The sequence below is a fragment of the Gallus gallus genome, chromosome 13 (genome assembly GCF_016699485.2).
Source record: "Gallus gallus isolate bGalGal1 chromosome 13, bGalGal1.mat.broiler.GRCg7b, whole genome shotgun sequence".
Classification (NCBI taxonomy): domain Eukaryota; kingdom Metazoa; phylum Chordata; class Aves; order Galliformes; family Phasianidae; genus Gallus; species Gallus gallus.
The window spans coordinates 1,823,771-1,840,912 of NC_052544.1; the positions used below are offsets into that span (position 1 = coordinate 1,823,771).

General features: G+C 51.0%; 1 long non-coding RNA gene across 1 annotated transcript; it reads left to right on the forward strand.

Moving 5' to 3' along the window:
- The first annotated feature begins 1,059 nt into the window (after positions 1-1,059).
- On the forward strand, positions 1,060-16,529 carry LOC124417190. The gene is made up of 3 exons (XR_006931446.1): positions 1,060-1,412; positions 1,501-1,594; positions 16,129-16,529. It is a non-coding gene; the product is annotated as an uncharacterized LOC124417190 (long non-coding RNA).
- The last annotated feature ends 613 nt before the right edge of the window (positions 16,530-17,142 follow it).

The window sequence follows — 17,142 nt, forward strand, 5'->3', positions numbered from 1 at the left end:
GGATGGGGACACCTGACTGACCCAATCCCATCTTTCTCAGATGTTCATCTTAGGGTGGAAGGAGATGCTATAGGAAGGCACAGCAAGCTGCCTCTTAGGAAGCAAACTTAAGGGGAACTGAGGGGAATTGAATCGTACTTTGTACTTTCCCATAATATATGTACGCAAAGGGCTCAGTAGACGGTCTTAAATCTGAATAATTTTTCTGCTTCAGTACATTTTCTACATTTCCACTTTAGCTAGTCTTCCCTCTGGGGGAATGCCTCAAGGAGCACCAGACATAAGGTGCAAGGAGAACAAGGCGCCTCTTTCTAAGCTGCTGCCACCCCATGTCTGTAATCCTGACCTCTCCTTTGGATGTCCTACAAATGAAAAGGGGCTGGAACAGGGGAGAAAGAGCCAGCAAGGAGCAGCCTGAGGGATGCCCCGTGCTCACAAAGCAGCACCAGGAGGAAGGGTGCAGCCCAGCAGGGCCCTTGCAGCCCAGCATGCACTGAGCGCTTCACCCTGCATCTGCAGTCTCTGTTTTTCCTGGTGTTTCTTCATAAAACACAGGCACAGAAATTGCTGCTGCCCTCCAGCCCTCTGATCCTGCACATGCTTTGGCAGAGATGAATACTCTTGCAGCTCACCCAGCAGCTCAGCCACTGTATTATTAGGTTTCTTCAAAACCCCTGAATGTCCCATCTAGACCTGGTGACTTAATATTTTTTAAATTACCTATTTGCGCCAGTGCCTCTTCATTTGATACCTTAATCCTTAATAGCAACTCACCTTTATTACCAGAAAAGAGCAAGTCAAGAGCAGATTTCTCCCAACATCCCCTGAGGTGGGAACTTATGAAATGAAATCATTTCGCTTCTCAGCTGTCCTCATCTTCCTTAATTGTTCCTTTTAACTCCTGGGGAGCTGGCAGACCTATCTCATCCCTTTGCAGGCTTTCCTCTTCCTGGCAGACTTGAATTACCTATTGTTTGTTTCCGCGCCTTCCAAGCCTTGTTATTTTTTGCTGGCTTCCTGCTTCCCCTCTTCCTGCTTGTGTTTTCTGCCTCTGTTTATTGACCTCACGAAGGTTGGATTTCCATTTTCTGAAGGACCATTGTGTGGCCCAAGCACCTTCCTGAACCCTGCTTCATACCTGCTTGGCTCTGCCTTCATCGCGCTCATGCCCACGCATGCATCTTGAGCCCATCATTGATGCCAGCTCTCAGTACAGCTGAGCATATGCTGAGATCTCGTTAATGGCAATTAAACTGGAGCGCGTGGTTAAGTACCTTGCAGAAGGTAGCTGCTTTGCTGTGTCACTTCTTAAAGAGCATCCCTGCCAAATTTCAGAATTTTAATCTCTTCACTATTGACTCTGGGTGCTGTCGGCCCGCTTCCTCCTTTTGTTGCAATCTCTCCATCTAAAGGTTAGCATTGCCACGATAGGATTTGATCCTCTTCTTTCCCGACGATGATGAACATAATTACATTCTTAACAAGTGAATTAAATTACAGCATGATTTCTCTAACAATGAGCGCTCTCCTCGCGATGGGCTGAAGAGGAGCTGAGCTGCTGGCACGCGGGAGCCCACGCCATGCTTCAGAATGAGTGAGTTTTCTAAATTCTATTCCATGCATTATTGGGACTTTAAAAATTATGTCTTATTCATCTATTGATGACAGTGGCCTCTTGGGTGTAAATTGAAGCAATTACGAAGGATCATGCAAATTAATCAATTATTTTCAGATTATTACATTCAAGCAGTAGTCTTGCTCTTCGATTTAGTTAAACTCTGCCTCTGAGTCAATTTTCAAACCTACAAATTAAGCTATTTATTAGCTAAGAAGATCTGAAAAAAAAAAAAAAAAGAAAAAACCACCAAAAAAACCATAACACTCATAAGTTGAATGGCAGAAGGGGTCATTATAAAAAGACTTCAGCACATGAACTGCTATATTTAAGAACGTGCGGCAGTGACAGCCTGACCCCAGTGTGAGCAGGATGCTTGGGATCACAGTGCTGAAGCTGTAGAGGTTCAGAGGCACTGTTGCTGGATTGATGGACAGAGAGGACAGTGGGGGACACACCAAAGCACAGCACCCTCTGCCTTGGGTGGACACTGGTGGAACCATCATCCCCTCTGGGTTCCCCTTTGCTGAAAGCCCATGGAGGCAGCAGCACCAGCACACATCTTCCTGTCCATTTCAGGGAGTTGGGCTAGATGACCTTAAGGGTCCCTTCCAGCTCAAACAGTTCTCTAATTCTGTGGAACCTGCCTGGGGACAAGACCCCTTGAGTATCACAGATGCTCCCAGCTCTGGCTCGTACCTTCCCTTTTGCAGCTTTAAACCCTGCACGTGACATGGTCCATCCATAATGGATTATCACAGCTCTCTCGGATTGGCCCAATTAATGCAAATGCCGATGGGAGCCACCAGGAAATGAATTGGGAATTAGGAGGTGAACTGAGGGGCTTCTCGCCCACGCCCAGCACCCTCCGCCCCCCTCCCACCGCCCAGGCAGAGGGGTTGCAGGGTGGCTGAAGGCTTTTGAGTTTTAATTTAAGTGATTCTAAACCAGCTTTGGGTTTATAGCTAATAAGACATTAGTATGCTAATTAAATTATCCATGGAGTGGTATAAAGAGGCCTTCCTGAAGTTTAATGGCTATGTAAAAGGTAACTCTACTTGCGATGTAATTAATTCATGGAACAATAAATGTATAATTAGATTCTTATTAATATCGGAGAGGCTTTTCCTGCATGAGGAATGAGGACTGGTCATTTTTGCTTTCAGTGTGGGAGAAAGGAGGGGGCAGCTCCTGGATGCAGAGCACCTCTGTCCTCATTCACATCCAGCATCTACATCTGTCCCAGCCAACAGAGCTGGGCATAGGTCCTACAGAAACCCCACAGCCCTTGGGCTTCCTCCCAGCCTCACACCAGGTAAAAATGAGCCCCAACCTGTGAGCTTTCCCAGGTACACTGTCCCAGGAAATCCTCGTTATTAAGTGCATCACAAAAGCAACCTTTCTCAGTGCCTGGGTGGTCACTTTGCCAAAGCAGGAGCTCCAGCTAACCCTGCTGTCCTCCAGGGCCATGAGTTGGATGCAAATCTGCGCTTCCTCACTGGAAAGCAGGAGTTATGACCTCACGGCTCCATTAAATGTGGTTGGCAGTGGAAAGCTCTCCTGGCACACAGGCTGTGATCTGCTCTGTAACACTCTGGGTTGACCACCCCACCAGTGTGCAGTCCCTGAAAGATATCTAAACTCAGAAGCTGGGTTTTGTTTCAGATGCAAGTGGGAATCTTTGGTTCTAAGTAGAGAACCCCACCCACTGTGTCCTCAGATGTGGTCCTCATGTCCTGAGCTGCTCACAGCCAACACAGAGTCTTTTCTGAGTGGTAGGGACCTCACTATGGGGTCCCTCCAGTGTCTCCCTGCAGAGAAACGGCCATATGTGGAGGCCCATTGCCTCTTCCAGGTTTTTATACGGAGCTCCCAGACTCCTTCTCTCTGCACTGGGTTTCTAATGAGCGTGACCTGGGTCAGCTCTGGTCTGGAACATTCCTGGAAAGGTGGATGAGTCTGAGCAGAAAGCTCTGCTAGACCAGAGCTTATCAGAGGAGAGGCAGAAAGCTCAGGAAGAACACCACGTGGGAATGGCAATGGTATTTTTTGTGTTTGTAAGGGAAATGAAACTGCTGTGAACGCATCCGGGGAAGAGAAGCCCCCAAGTTGCCGTGTCTGTGGGAGCATCCCAGGCTTCTCTGTGATGTGGCCACTCCAGCCATGAGTCAGCATTCTGAGAATCCTGCTGCAAGCCAGGAGGTGAGCAACAGTCCCAGTCACACAAGGAGAGCTCACCTGGCAAGGATGTGGGATGGGAAACAACACAACCTCTGCCTCATCCGGATTGTGCTGGTCCTGCTGGGCAGCGCTCCTTCCCCTCTATGCCCCTTTCCCCTGGCCATGACCCAGCTGCAAGCATGTTTCCAGACTGTCCCGTGCCACAGGGCTGAGTTCCCCAGCCCTCACTGGGCTCCCATCAGAATGTCTCCAGGGAGATTTGGGGATCCCACAGAGCCTTTGCCTGTCTTCCTAATGGCATCCCACTGACAAGCAGTCAGGCCTGATTGCCCCTTGCCTCTGTGCATGGACTGGCTCTCGGATGCTGCAGAGTTAACAAATCAGTCTTTTATTCCATTACAGAGGAACACAGAGTCCCTTGTTTTGATCTCTCCCACCCCTGTCTTTCAGAGGGACGGTCATTAGCAATTAATTGCCTTGCCGTCTTGTTCATCACAGCTTCTCACCAGACCCCGTGACACGAAAGCTGAAAGTCACCCCCACAGGTGGTCGCAGAGCTCAGTGCCCCACAGAGGGAAAAGCTCCAGCCCCTTCCAGCCCCGTGCCTCTGCATGTGCTCGGGCAGAGTGACGCTGCCCTTTTCACCAGGTGACAACACCTCACCATATAGCCACAGCAATACCACAGCAGCTTGGGGAGGAGGAGGACAGCAGAGCCCCTTCCCAGGATTGCAGCTCAGTGAGTGTCTCACATTGTAGCCCACAGCCTTCTCCTGCTCAGCACACCCAAGCAGGATGCAGCACCCAGACAGGCGTCTGACACGTCCAGGATGGGGACATCGATCGCTCCGACCTTTGCAAAGCCCTGTATGGAAAATGAACGGCACTGCAGAGCACAGAAAATGGCCACAGGAAACAAATGTGGCTCCCAAGCTCACGGTTCCACCAGCATCCCAGGAGCAGTGCCAGGCCAGGGATGGGGAGGTGCGTGAAGAGCACTGCCTGTATGCAGGAGGAAGGCTCAGAGCAGGGTGCTCTGCTCTCAGGTCCTAACACTGCCCTGAGAAGGTGCACAGATACAAAAAGCACCACCATGGGGTGAACTTCTGCCCCGAGGGCTTCTCAGCCCAGCCATACAACATCAGTTCCTGGCAGATGGGAAAATTTCTTTTCCTTCTTTTTCCTTTTTGATTTTTCCTACCATGCTTCTTGCTTTCAGCCTTCCCCTTTCATGTCCTTTTATGGATTACCGCACACAGAGCCTATGCAGCCTAATAACCCTCCACACACACACACACATAATCCAAGCAACCCATTCCCCCCCACCTAAAAGCTGGGAGGGGAAGCAGCATTCCTTTCTGCTGGGTGTCTGCAAGCGTGGAGCCCTCCCAGCCCCACGCAGCCCCAGCTGGCTCAGTCAGCTGTAGAAATGTGCACTCAGATGCAAGGACGAGCACAGAGCGCCTGGGGCTGCCTGAGGATGGCTCATGGGCCAATGCAGGCTGTGGGGAGCTCTCCTCTCCAGGCTGCTTCTTTGCCCCTTGAGATGGGGACCAAGGCAGCTGGGTGATGTCTACGACCGTCCTTGCCAGAGATGCCCAAAGCAACAACACATCAATTCCACTTCTAATTTTGGGGTTGTTTTTGTGGCACCCTATCCTCACAATTTCCACAGGTCTGTTTGACCCCATCGAGCCCATCTCATCCAGAGGCACAGGAAAGATTTTGCATGGGGCCACAACAATTCTGTGCTCAAAATCAGCTCAGTGAAATCCATGGCATTTCCCTTCCATTAAAAAAAAGACAACAACCCACAGTTATCTTCCCCAGAAGAGACAGCGGGTTGATCTCACTTGATCTTTTTTGCCAAAGACACACTACGTTTTATCCTGTTTCTTATTTACCCCCATGTACCTTTGTGTCCTCACTGTTACTGTATCCGTTACGTATGATTTTAGGCCAGCACAGGTGCAACAAGGTTGAATTTTTCTTCCTCCTTAGCAGTGGGACATTTGTTCTTCAGCCAGGTGCCACTAATTAGATTACAGCAGATTTATTATAACTACTTTCCTCTTCACCCATGCACCTGTGACCCCATTCTCCCTCTCACTGCTCCTGCGTCCTTGCACGGGCTGCACAGGGAAGCCTCAGACACGCTCAGGGCACCCAGTCCTCCATAACTAACATGGAAATCAGGCTACCGGGTTCTCCTTCTCTGAGGTTTGTTGTGATTTTCCTGCCTGCTGCCTTGGCTGTGTCTCCAGGCGAGACGCCGGTCCCTCTCTGCATGGCACATGCGAGATTGTCACCGCATTTCAAAGTCACCATTGCGAGCCAGACTCTGATTTGGATGAGACTTTCTTCCTCGCTCCTGCAGGGAAATTAATTTCTCTTAAATGTGCTGATGTGCAGATAATTTGCCTGTGGACCCAGCAGATTTGCAGTCAGCAGGCTGCCTCGGTCAGTGCCAGAGAGCAGCATGTCACGCCAGACCATGTCTAACATCTTCTGAGTGATGGGACTTTGGTCTTGGAAAGGCATCCAGTGCCATCAATCCCTCCCAAGCTCCTCCAGGGATAGGGTGTGGGAGGACTGGGAGCTGCCAGTAGACCCTGCCAGCCTCCCCTCCACCACCCCATGTTGCTCTTGGTGTGCACAGCCCCACAGCAAAAAGCTTTTTGCTCTCCAACCTGACACATCTCCCATGAGAAACCTGCAAAGCCTGGCTCCTGCAGACCACAAGACGGGCCTGACCGTTGCAGCTTGGGGAGATGGCTGTGCTGACCCCCAGCAGAAAGGGGTCCCTCTGGAGATCGTCCACGTGGCTGCAAGTGACAGCTCTGCAGATATCCTCGCCCAAGCACACCAACACGGATGGGTCCTCTGGAAGCAGCAGCTGACTCTCAGCCAGGAAGCCAGCTCAGCAATGCCCTCAATGCTACCGTTTTTGGACTCTGCAAAGTGCCTCATTGTATCTGTCTCTACAGATTTCCACTTACCCAGATGGTTTTTGTCTCTACCATTCTAACATCTGGTGGATGCTGCTTCCAACATCACTAGAAATTGACTCTTCCAGGCATATTGGGGTTCCCATGTTCACAAGGATCTACTTCACCCAAAGAGAAACCCTCAAAGGCGCAGACCCAGCCAAGACCTCCACTTGGAAACAGCAACCTAAGAAATCCAGAGAGATAGAGATGTGAATATAAGTAGGTTACTAATTACTCTCTGATTTTCCAGCTCTTTCACCACTGCTGCTTTTACTGAACCTGAGTCTCCCTGGGAAGCCAAAGACTTACCTAAATATCAGGTCCCTAGCTTGGCAGCATAGAGACACATTGAGACGTGCATCTGTTCACATTTGCATTTGGGTTTTCCTGAGTTTCTAATCACAGCCATAACTTCCAGCTAGCCCGAGGAGAAGCATTTGCTGTGTGATCTTCAATTAAGAGATGTTAATTGGCAGGTTACCAGCTGGCTCCTGCCCCTGGGACGTCCCAGTGCACAGACCCTGCAGGCTGCATGGAGGGTGCAGGCAAAGTTGCAGGGTGAACTGGGAGGGGCTGGGAGAGACCCATCACCCCAGCGGGTCATTCCTATGGAGAAGAGTCATAGCAAAGGCAGGGAAAACTCCAGGAATGTGGTGGGGTGGGACAGTATCCCACCATGACCAGCTGAAGGGAGAGGCGTGGTGATAGAGCCATCTCAATCCATAAAGAGCAGTGCGGATATCTCCATAGACACCTTTTTGTTATTCAGGTGCTCTTCCCCTCATGAAGGTCTTAGAGCACACAACAGTGTATTTGGTGCTGTTCTGGGCTCAAGGACCTGGAGAAGTCACTAAGTTGAATTTCAGAGATGCCCCTAAGGGAATGACTTGGAGTTTAAAGAAATCTCAAGGATTGGTGGAGGTGTGGAGGAAGTACCTGCAAGCCATGGCAAAGGGATGAGATATTCTCCTGGCCCTGTAGGACCTCTGTATGGAGAGAGGCAAGTAGGACTGCACCATGCCTGCAGCAACCCCTGTCTTTGGGCTTAGTGATGGGTTGGTTGTGTCAAGAGTGGGCTGGGGCTACCATGGCTTCCAAGACCAGCAATTTGACACTGCTAAACTCAATTTCTGGTTTTCATCCTCTGGACTTCAGGCCTATGGAAATCTAAGTCCTACAAGCACAGAAACCTAGGCAGCAAGTTCAGATTCAGTACTGGGGATCTACAGTACCATATGCAGTGGATATTTGTTAAATTTCCACTGAGTGCATTAGACTGGAAGGCATCAAATAATGTTATTATTCAGTAACAGATGGAAACAGAGTACTTTCACTGGAGAAATGTGTAATACTGATGGAGAACATTGAAACTATACAAGCTATATGTAGACATAGCAATGTTTTATAATGAAAATGTGGGCATACTTCTGGGCTTACTCTTAGCTATCCATGAGAAGGATGGTGCTTAACCACTAACAAAGGATTGTCCCAGCTACATAGTATAAGAGCTGGGAAATACTCCATCAAGAATAGGGTGTTCCTGTTTGACATGACAAAAAAATGAAGGGAATTTCAAGAACAAGGTAATACAGAATCCGTCAAGGAAAGAGCTGGGTTATTTTTTCAGTAATTGGACGAAAGATGTTTGTTCTGCTACAAGGCCTCATAGCACCAGTCAAAGCAGGTGAAACTGGGTTTAATGTCCTCATTAAAGCATCGAGATGTTTTTATTCACCCGAGGAAAAAAAAAAAAAAAAGTCTTTTTCTGATAGATTTTGAGAGCCTGCATGGGGTGAAATGCTCTGTGAAATAAAGAGCCAGCTGAAAGGTTTCCCTTTTAAGTGCTGGTGTGGTCATGGCCCCCTCCAGCTCTCTTAGCACCAGGGCAGGCAGGTAGGCAGCCCGCAGAGGAGGAAACCCCGGAGCACAGAACTGTAAAGCAACAGTGCAATCGGCTGCACGAGTTGCTGGGTGGTGGCCACTCGCAGATCTACAGCACTGTCACAGAGTTGTCACACGAAAAATGCTTTGAGCAGACAGGCTGCCTCTCCAGGAAAGATCAGCTTTGATTCTGGTGGGGAAATCAAGCAGCTATTGCGAAGATGCAAATTTATGAAATTCCTACACCTGGCATGTTCACACGTAGGGAGCATATTAAGAAATCACAACATCTAAGAGCACTCCCTGCGGTGGGGAACCCGACCAAATTGTTACTGTGTGCTCCCTTCCTCGCAATCAGCAAGATCTGAAGGTTTTGCCAAGCCCCTGGCTTAGGCACAGAGAGACCACAGGAGCACAGAGAGATGCTTTGCAGATGGTCTCCCTAGACCAACTCTGTACACTCCCCCCATTCCTCTTCCGAGGTATTGCTAACCTCAAAAGCTTGGTTTTATTTAAATATCGAGGGAAAGGCTTCGCTTTGTAAGCAGAGAGTCCTTGAAGACAGCCTGGTGGTAGGGATGCATGAAGGTTTTCTTCCCTCGCCCACCATGTCCTCAGAGCAGCAGTCCCCTGGACCTGCAGGTTTGGGGGTCCCCTGGGCATCCCCCACCTCCCTCACGCACAAAGAGCCATGCTCAACATATCCCCTTCTGGGATCACAGACATGTGGGACACTGAGGCTTGTCCTACCCAGCCATCTACCCTGCAACACAGCTGGAAGATGGAACTGGGACATGAGCCATGCAGGGACGCTGGCACTAGCCAGAAGAGAAGCTAGGAAACAGCAGGCATGGAATGTCTGGATCCTATGATGTCTTATACCTCATGTTCTCTTCTAGAGGGAAGAAGCTCTGAACAAGAAGGGAAAGACTTTCTGCTGACTGACTATCCCAACCCAGACATCGTCAGCACTGTGGTTGGTTCAATGCCTCTTTTGGGTAGGGGTTTGTCCAAGAGATGCCACCCAGCGCCTGAGCCACGCAAAGCTCTGTACATTCCCCATGCAGGGCTACTTGCAGCCACGCTGGAGCTGTCTGCTGCTCTGAGCCTCTCCAAAAGCTCAAGCATGTGGGGAGAGTGTGAAGCACTGAGCTAAGGGCAAATCCCTCCATCATGGGACAATTGGATGGACAATACCTCTTCCAAGTCAGATGGATGGGGATGGACCTTTCCAGAGAGGTGACCCCATGGCAGACCCTCTCAGCCTTGGGTCTTCTCCCACCCAGCTTCCAGACTGACCCAACAGCTCACTGGCACCCAAGCATCACCCCAGTTGCCTTTTCAGGGAGCAGCATCCTCTGACTAGCACACATTTTAACACCCACTCCTCCTGGAGGCACAGTGGGACTGATTAAGCATCTGTCCTGCAGAAAGCAGAGCAGACCTTCCCTAATCTCATACCATCTCGCCTGGAATGGACCCAGCCAGCAGTTTGCAAGCAGAGAGAGCAAACTGGGAAGTACTCACTGCTGCACCCAGCCTGATTTTATCTGACCTTGGAAGAAGGTCAGCCTGTGCTGCCCCTGCACAGAGCTGTGAAAGGCAAATCCACAGTGTTCAGCAAATCTCTTCGTCTAACAGGCTCATTTCTTCTCAAGAATTCATTTTGGAGGGATTCGGTGGCATTGACAGAGGTGGCACTAGTAATTTCGCTGCTCATATTCAGGATGTAGCACTTCATCCTTCACCCTACAAGTGGGTTAGCCTGTGAATTGCTCTGTGCTTCAAGTTGCAGAGCCTGAATTATTTTGGCTGCGGGACATGGGCTGTTCAGCAGAGCTCAGCCTCGAGATTGCATCGGGGCTCACCAGCAGCATGGGGAGCTCATAACTCCAGCACTGGTTTCAAGCACTGGTGGCTGCAAATGACAAAATCCTCAGAAAGCTTCATGTGGGTGCCGGAGCTCCTGACATAAGCTCTGAGGGAAGCTGAGGCCTCTTCCAACGCAGCACAGCAGATGCACAGTATGTCCCTGTTAAAAAAGAAGGGGAAGGAGACAAGATGCTGCTGCTCATTTTCCCTGACACAACTTGCTGCTGGGTGCACGTCCCCATGCAGGGCCACCCAAGAATGCTTCAATCACATGTTCCTCACACGTGGGTCTCACAGGGTTTGGGCAGACTGATGCCCACAGCACAGAGCAAAGACCCAGGGACTGCCTTTGGCTACTTTAGGCTCCAGGCTGGGTTGGACCTGTTCTCAGCTCTCAGCAGTCTTCTAGGGGTGGCTGGAGCTGGGTGCAAAGCTAGACAGGCTCCTGGGGGTACCAAGGCCCTCAACTGTGCAGATAGTGGAGGTCAGCAGCATTCTTTGGACCCCCTCAACATGCTGTGCCAGGGGAACCAGGTCTCCTCCAGCAGCTTCTGGGTAGAAAGCAGGAGAGCTGCAGGGCAGTATCACTCCTGGGCCACCTGTCTTACTGGTGGCATCTTACATCTTACTGGTGTCAATCCCTTTCCATCTACATTGGCTCTTGTGGGTTTGGAACCTGGCAGTCTCTCAGTACACATCTGCCCAGCCTTCTCTCTCCAGCCAGGTTCCAGTAGAGCTGGTACAGCATTACTCTGCTGCATTCAGTCTTCTCTGCAGCTCCTGCATTGCTTTCCCACCCGCTGTCCTAATCTACTACACAGCCCGTGACCTGGAGGGCCAGTCTCAATAATCCCTTTGGGATCCCATTTATTTCTGCAGCAAGACTTGAGCCATGAGTTAACTACTTGCTGCAAACTCCAGCAGGCCAAGGACTTGGGTTGCAGCAGGGTAGAGCTTGTGGTGCAGCCTCTGGAGGACAGCTGCTCCAGCCAGCGCATCACAGAGAGGCTGAGCCCTCACATCCCTGCAGCTCATCCTGGGACGGCTGCTGGCAAGCAGAGCTCACAATTACAGGAGCAGAAGAAGGAGCTGGGGGCTCCTGAAACACTGGCTGGTGGTTGTGCTATAGGGAGCTGACAGATAGCATACCTCTCTTCCGTAGCCATTGATCCTATAGAGATAGGAAACAGACTCCTTCAGCCCTGCAGAAAGCCTGAGGTCTCAGCTTCATGCCTGTGCATCACCCCAGACGGAGGACACCTCCATCCCTTGTAAGTGGGATCAGAGCAGGGCATGGGAGTGGCAGAAGCCATACAACAAGCTGCCAAGCACCCTGGGGTCACCACTTCTTCACCATGACAAGCACAGAGAGTCTTCCTCTGGTGCTTTGGAAGGATGGTGTGAGGGACACATCAGCAGTGGGCACACCGGGTCCCAGCAGGACAGCTTTGGGTGGACCACCAGAGGCACTACAAGGGAATGCTTTGCTCACAGCTCAGTGGGAAGCAGAAGGCAATAGCAGATTTGCACAGGGTGGGTCTAACAGAGGTGGTCCTTGAAAATAGCTTGTGAACAGGCCAGTGCTGGTCTTCATATCCCAGGCAGCAATAAGCTGCAGCCTCTGCAGGTTTGCGTCAGGGTGATGGAGCTGGAGGACGTGGCTTTGACAGAGCTCAAGGTAACAAAACCACATTGACCACTATTGCCATCAGCTGCTCCTTGTAGTATAAGCTGTGCCTCTCATGCCATGGCTGTGTCCTCCAGCTGCCACAAGGAGTGGGCTTGGCTGAGAGGCTGCACGCTGGTGCTTCCACACTCCTTGTGCCATGCAGAGACGTGGCAGGAGCTCGCAAGAAAGGCCGCTCTCCAGACTCATCCTGCTTCTCTGGTAACAACTTGCAGACATAAGAACGGCCTAAAAATAGCAAAGTACAACATCTGCAGTGAGGCATTTCCTCCTCTCCCCCTTCCGACAGCTTTGTCACCTCTGATGTCCCATCAGCTCTTTCCTTTCCCAGTCTGCATGGGACTGGGCAGCACAAACGTGTCCCCATGTCTCTGCTGGGCCCCTCGTTTCCCACCATGTTTCTCAAGGTCTCCAGGATCCAGCCCCACAATTACCCAGCCTGCATCCTTCTTGGGACTGAGGAAAGCACAGGGGCCCCTTCCTGCCCTACAGCACAATTCCTCTGGGTCTGCTATTCACAATAGCAGCGACCACAATCTCCTACCTGGAACACAGAGAGCTTTCTGCCCGAGGCTATTGCTCTCCAGGTGTTTCACTCCCATTGAGTCGTCTTTGGGGTTATTTTCCCACAACAGAGGATATGCATTCACCGGAGGCTGGTTTACATGGTGCTTCCTACCCACAGCTCCGGTCCTTCCGCGTTCCTTTGTGTTTCTTTTCTCATCAGAGTTTGCATCTCCTCCCAGTTTGAAGTTATCTGCAAATGTAATTAGTGTGCTGCTAGCTCCCCTCCTTTACATCATTAATGCTCCACCAGGGTGGATTTAAATCCCTCTCTCCCCTCTCCCCACGACTCCTGACTATCAAGAGGCATCAAACCAATGGAGATGCGCAGGTCAGCCCAGAAAGTGAGGCACGGCGGTGATTTATTTCCATTCGTCCTATTTCAGGCACGGTGCTGGGATGCCTGTGGTTGCCAGGCTGCAGCATCCACACCTCGCTCCCTGCATCCCCACATCATCCTGAGCCCAAGTGGCTGTCACTGCTGAGACGTGTCCTCAGCTCCGAGCATCCATTTCTGATAGGATTGGAGGGGGTGGGAAGGAGGCAGGGGGGAGGGGAGGGAGGGGGGGGGGGAGGGAGTCAAGTGGAAAAATGAAATAAAATTAGCGGGGTTTAGGCCACCAAGAGTTAAAGCTGCCCATTGCCAACAGGGCCCCCAGCGCAGTGAGTGATTGGAGCCTGGAAGAGTTTGTACCACGATTTTCGGAGCAGCTATTCTTTCCAAAAATACGGAGTCATTCCTTTGAAGAAGAGGGGAGGGAGGGGGAAGGCGGAGGGGGGGGTGAGGAGGGGGGGGAAGAAACGAAGGCGAGCTCTAATCTCCTTGCTGCAGAGTTTCACCTCCTGCTTTCTCCGTCCTTCTCCCAGAGCCGAGGAAACCTGGGGGAGGGGGGGGGGAAGAGGGAGCGGGGGGGGGGGGGGGGGGGAACGAGGCGGTGGGGACATCGCAGCGGGAGCCGCCACCCTCCCACCCCCACCCCCTCGCCAGGACCACAACAGCTTCACGGAGCTGCGGTGCTAAACGCGGCGAAAAAGCATCGCGTGCGGTTCGTGCTCGGACCCCCCTCCCCCCCCCCCCCCGCCCTGCGGTTCCCACGCTCCCCCTGGAGCTCAGCAAGGAGGATTCGAGCCATGTGCGAACCCTCCGCACCAGCTCAGCCTCCCACGCAGCTCCTCTCGCTGCCTCGTGTTCTTCGGAACGCTCGGAGCCCACGAGGAGGGGCGAGGACTGACTCAGCGCGCTGCACCCCCGCCTGCAGCATCCCCGGGTTGTGGGGGGGGGAGGGGGGGGATTGGTGGAGGGGCTGCTCCCGCAGATGCTCGGTCCCAGCGGGTTCGGCTGCGGGAAGGCCCAGAGAATGGAGGGAGGGTGGCTGCGGTGTTCCCAGCTCCGGTCCCAGCCGTGTCGTGGCGGTCACCGGGCCGTGGGCAGCCCTAAGCCCTTTCTCATAAGGACATCTAGTGGCACCGTGACGGACGGCACTCGGTCCCTCAGCCCCTTTCTGCCCAGGGTCCCCCCCAGTCTCTGCCATTGGCTCTCACTACCGCCCGCGTACTGCTCAACCCAGATAGGGGCAATGCTGGATCCCGCCAGCGGTGCCCCTGGGACATGGCTGGTCACCGAGATGGGGACATCTCCGAGGGAAGGGTGAGCCCAGGGGGATGTCTGAGCTGTTGTGAAAAGGTACAGAGCTCCAGGACGGAGTGTGGGAGGCTCCCATCCCTTTGCAGAGATGTGAGCACAAAAACAAAAAAAAAACAAAAAAAAAAAAACAAAAAAAAAAAAAACCAATAAATACAGAGGTCCTCTGGGGGAAAAAATGGACATCCCAGGGAGAAAAGGGCATGGTGGGACAGTGCTGGGATGGTGCAGAGCAGAGGCAGCACACGCAGGGACCACATGGGACACTGATCGAGGTGCCCCTGTTCATTGCAGGGGAGATGGACCAGAGGACCTTTAAAGATCCCTTCCAACCCAAACGATTCTGTGATCCCATGAGCTCCTGGTGCCACAGGTCAGGCCAACCCTACTTCGTGCAGCAGAGAGGAAGGACAAGAGGGAAGATGGGGAGGCTCCGCATTCGCTAGGGGAAACCAGCACAGACATTCATGCACAAGCACTGGGACATGGGATCCAGCAGCGATAGCCATGGTGCTCCTGCATGAAGCGTGCAGGGAGCTGGGATGAGAGCAATGACCCACACACAGGCACATCCCATCCCCTCAGCAGCATCTTAGTTTTTCCAGAAACATTCTGCAGCAGAACAACGTATGCATGGACATGGATATTTCTGGGGGAAAAAAAAAAAAAACAGAACCCACCTGCAATGAGCTCCATGCAATTAGGGAAAACCTGCCCAGCATGGAAGGATCAGTGCTGTGCCCCAGGCACACATCTGCCTCCACGCAGCTATTTCCTAGCAAACCTCTTCAGAGCATAATGACCATGAATAGCGTGGACTTGAAGAGCATTTCCATTACAGAAAGGGCATATCATCTTCTGCCTTTATTCAAATGAAAACAGTAATGAAATCACTGCTGCCTAATACAGATGCACTTGGTTAGACATGTACTCGCTTTTTGGTGGGTTTTCTTTTTTTTTTTTTTTTTTTTTTTTGCTTTTCTGTTTCATGGTCAACATTTATGCATTGCTGTCAGAAAAATTGCTTTAATTTTCCATTCTGTTTCAAGACCCTTTGCTGAAAACAAGAAGTATTATCCACTGAAGAACTGTGAATTAACTCCATCTAATATCTTATGAGCAGACCTAACACCAAATGGCATTCACTTACATTTTTAATGTACCGATGAAGTCATAGAAATCACTAACTTAGAGGCTGGCTCATCAAATTTTTCTTGCTAAAGCATATCCCATATCTCCTATTCTGACTCTCCCCTAGAGAACCCATCACTTCTTTTAATGATTTTCATTGTCTAGCATCAACATTTTAAGGCCGGGCATGAATGATGTGGGTGAGCGAATTTCTAGACTTCATTTGGCTTTTCATTTATGGTGTCAGAACGAGCCTGAGCTGTTGGCATTGCTTGTTTTGTCTGCTCTTGCTGGCCCCTAACTCAGACCTCATGTGTGCTCATTTGACCTTAATGAGGCTGCATGCACAGCACTGGACCAACAGACTTGCCCTTCCATAAGGACAACCAGATCCTGGCTATTGGGCTGTCCCAGCAGCAGCAGCTGCCACCATCCCAAAGCATGATTTTTTTAGAGATTTCTTAGTTGTGTTTCCCAACACAGCCCTCCACACACCCAGTAGTTATTCAGCACACAAGTTTAAATCTGCTATACCAAATCTCTTTTTTTTTTTTTTCCCCTTCCAGGCTCAGCAAGTTATTATTCTGTGCAAGCACGATGCCCTCCCAGGACAACACTACAGGACGGCATTTGCTTGGATAAAACAGTTTGCCAACACTTGCTATTGAGGAAATTTGTGGTCTGTGCATTGGGGAATGACTCAGTGGAGCCAGGAGCTGTCTGAAAGCCCCCACTGAGGATTTGCTCTGAGTACAGCCTGCGGGGCTGGTGGGTGGGCAAACAATGTGGCTCAGGAGCTCCTGTTCAATAAAATGAATTTGTCTCCAAATAGACTTCGCCTTGTTTCACTCAAAATACTTCATTTTTCTGCACTAAAACACAAGAGAAGAGAAGGTTTAGTTGAAAAGCTGTCATGCACCAGTGATGCCTATCTCCAACCATAACTGGCTCCCATGCAGCTGCCTTGCATGCTGCCCACCTGCTTGCCTGGCAGGTGGTGGTCCCCAGGGCCTGGCCCTGTCACCAAGTCCAGAGAAAAGTTAAGGACAAAGGTCAGGGTATCAGATTCGCTTCTGATTCCTCCTCTTTTCCTCTCTGCTTTGAAGTACTCTGCTCTGGTGAAGCATGCCACATGGTGCTGGGTGGAGGAGCACATCTCTGAACCCTCAGAACCCTTTGGCATGCTGCTGGTGCAAACAGCTTTGAGGGCACACATACAACACAGATACCACCCCCAAGGTCTACATATTCCTAGTTAGTGACTTGGGTCAATACGCAGTCCCTAGAGATGGATGACATTGGTATTCTGCATGCATTTGCAAGATCTCCCTTGGATGAGCCTAATATATCCCTGGTCTAGTATTAGATATGGTGGTTGGTGGCCCTGCATGGAGCAGGGGGGTTGGAGCTTGATGATCCTTGAGATCCCTTCCATCTCAAGCCATTCTGTGATTCTGTGAGCTCTTCCAGGCATTCCAAGAGCTCTTCTCGTTTCCACTGTCACGTTCACCACCCACACTGTGGGAGCACTGCCATGAGAACAGGCACCCTTACCTTCATAGGCAGCAGGCTCACAGAAG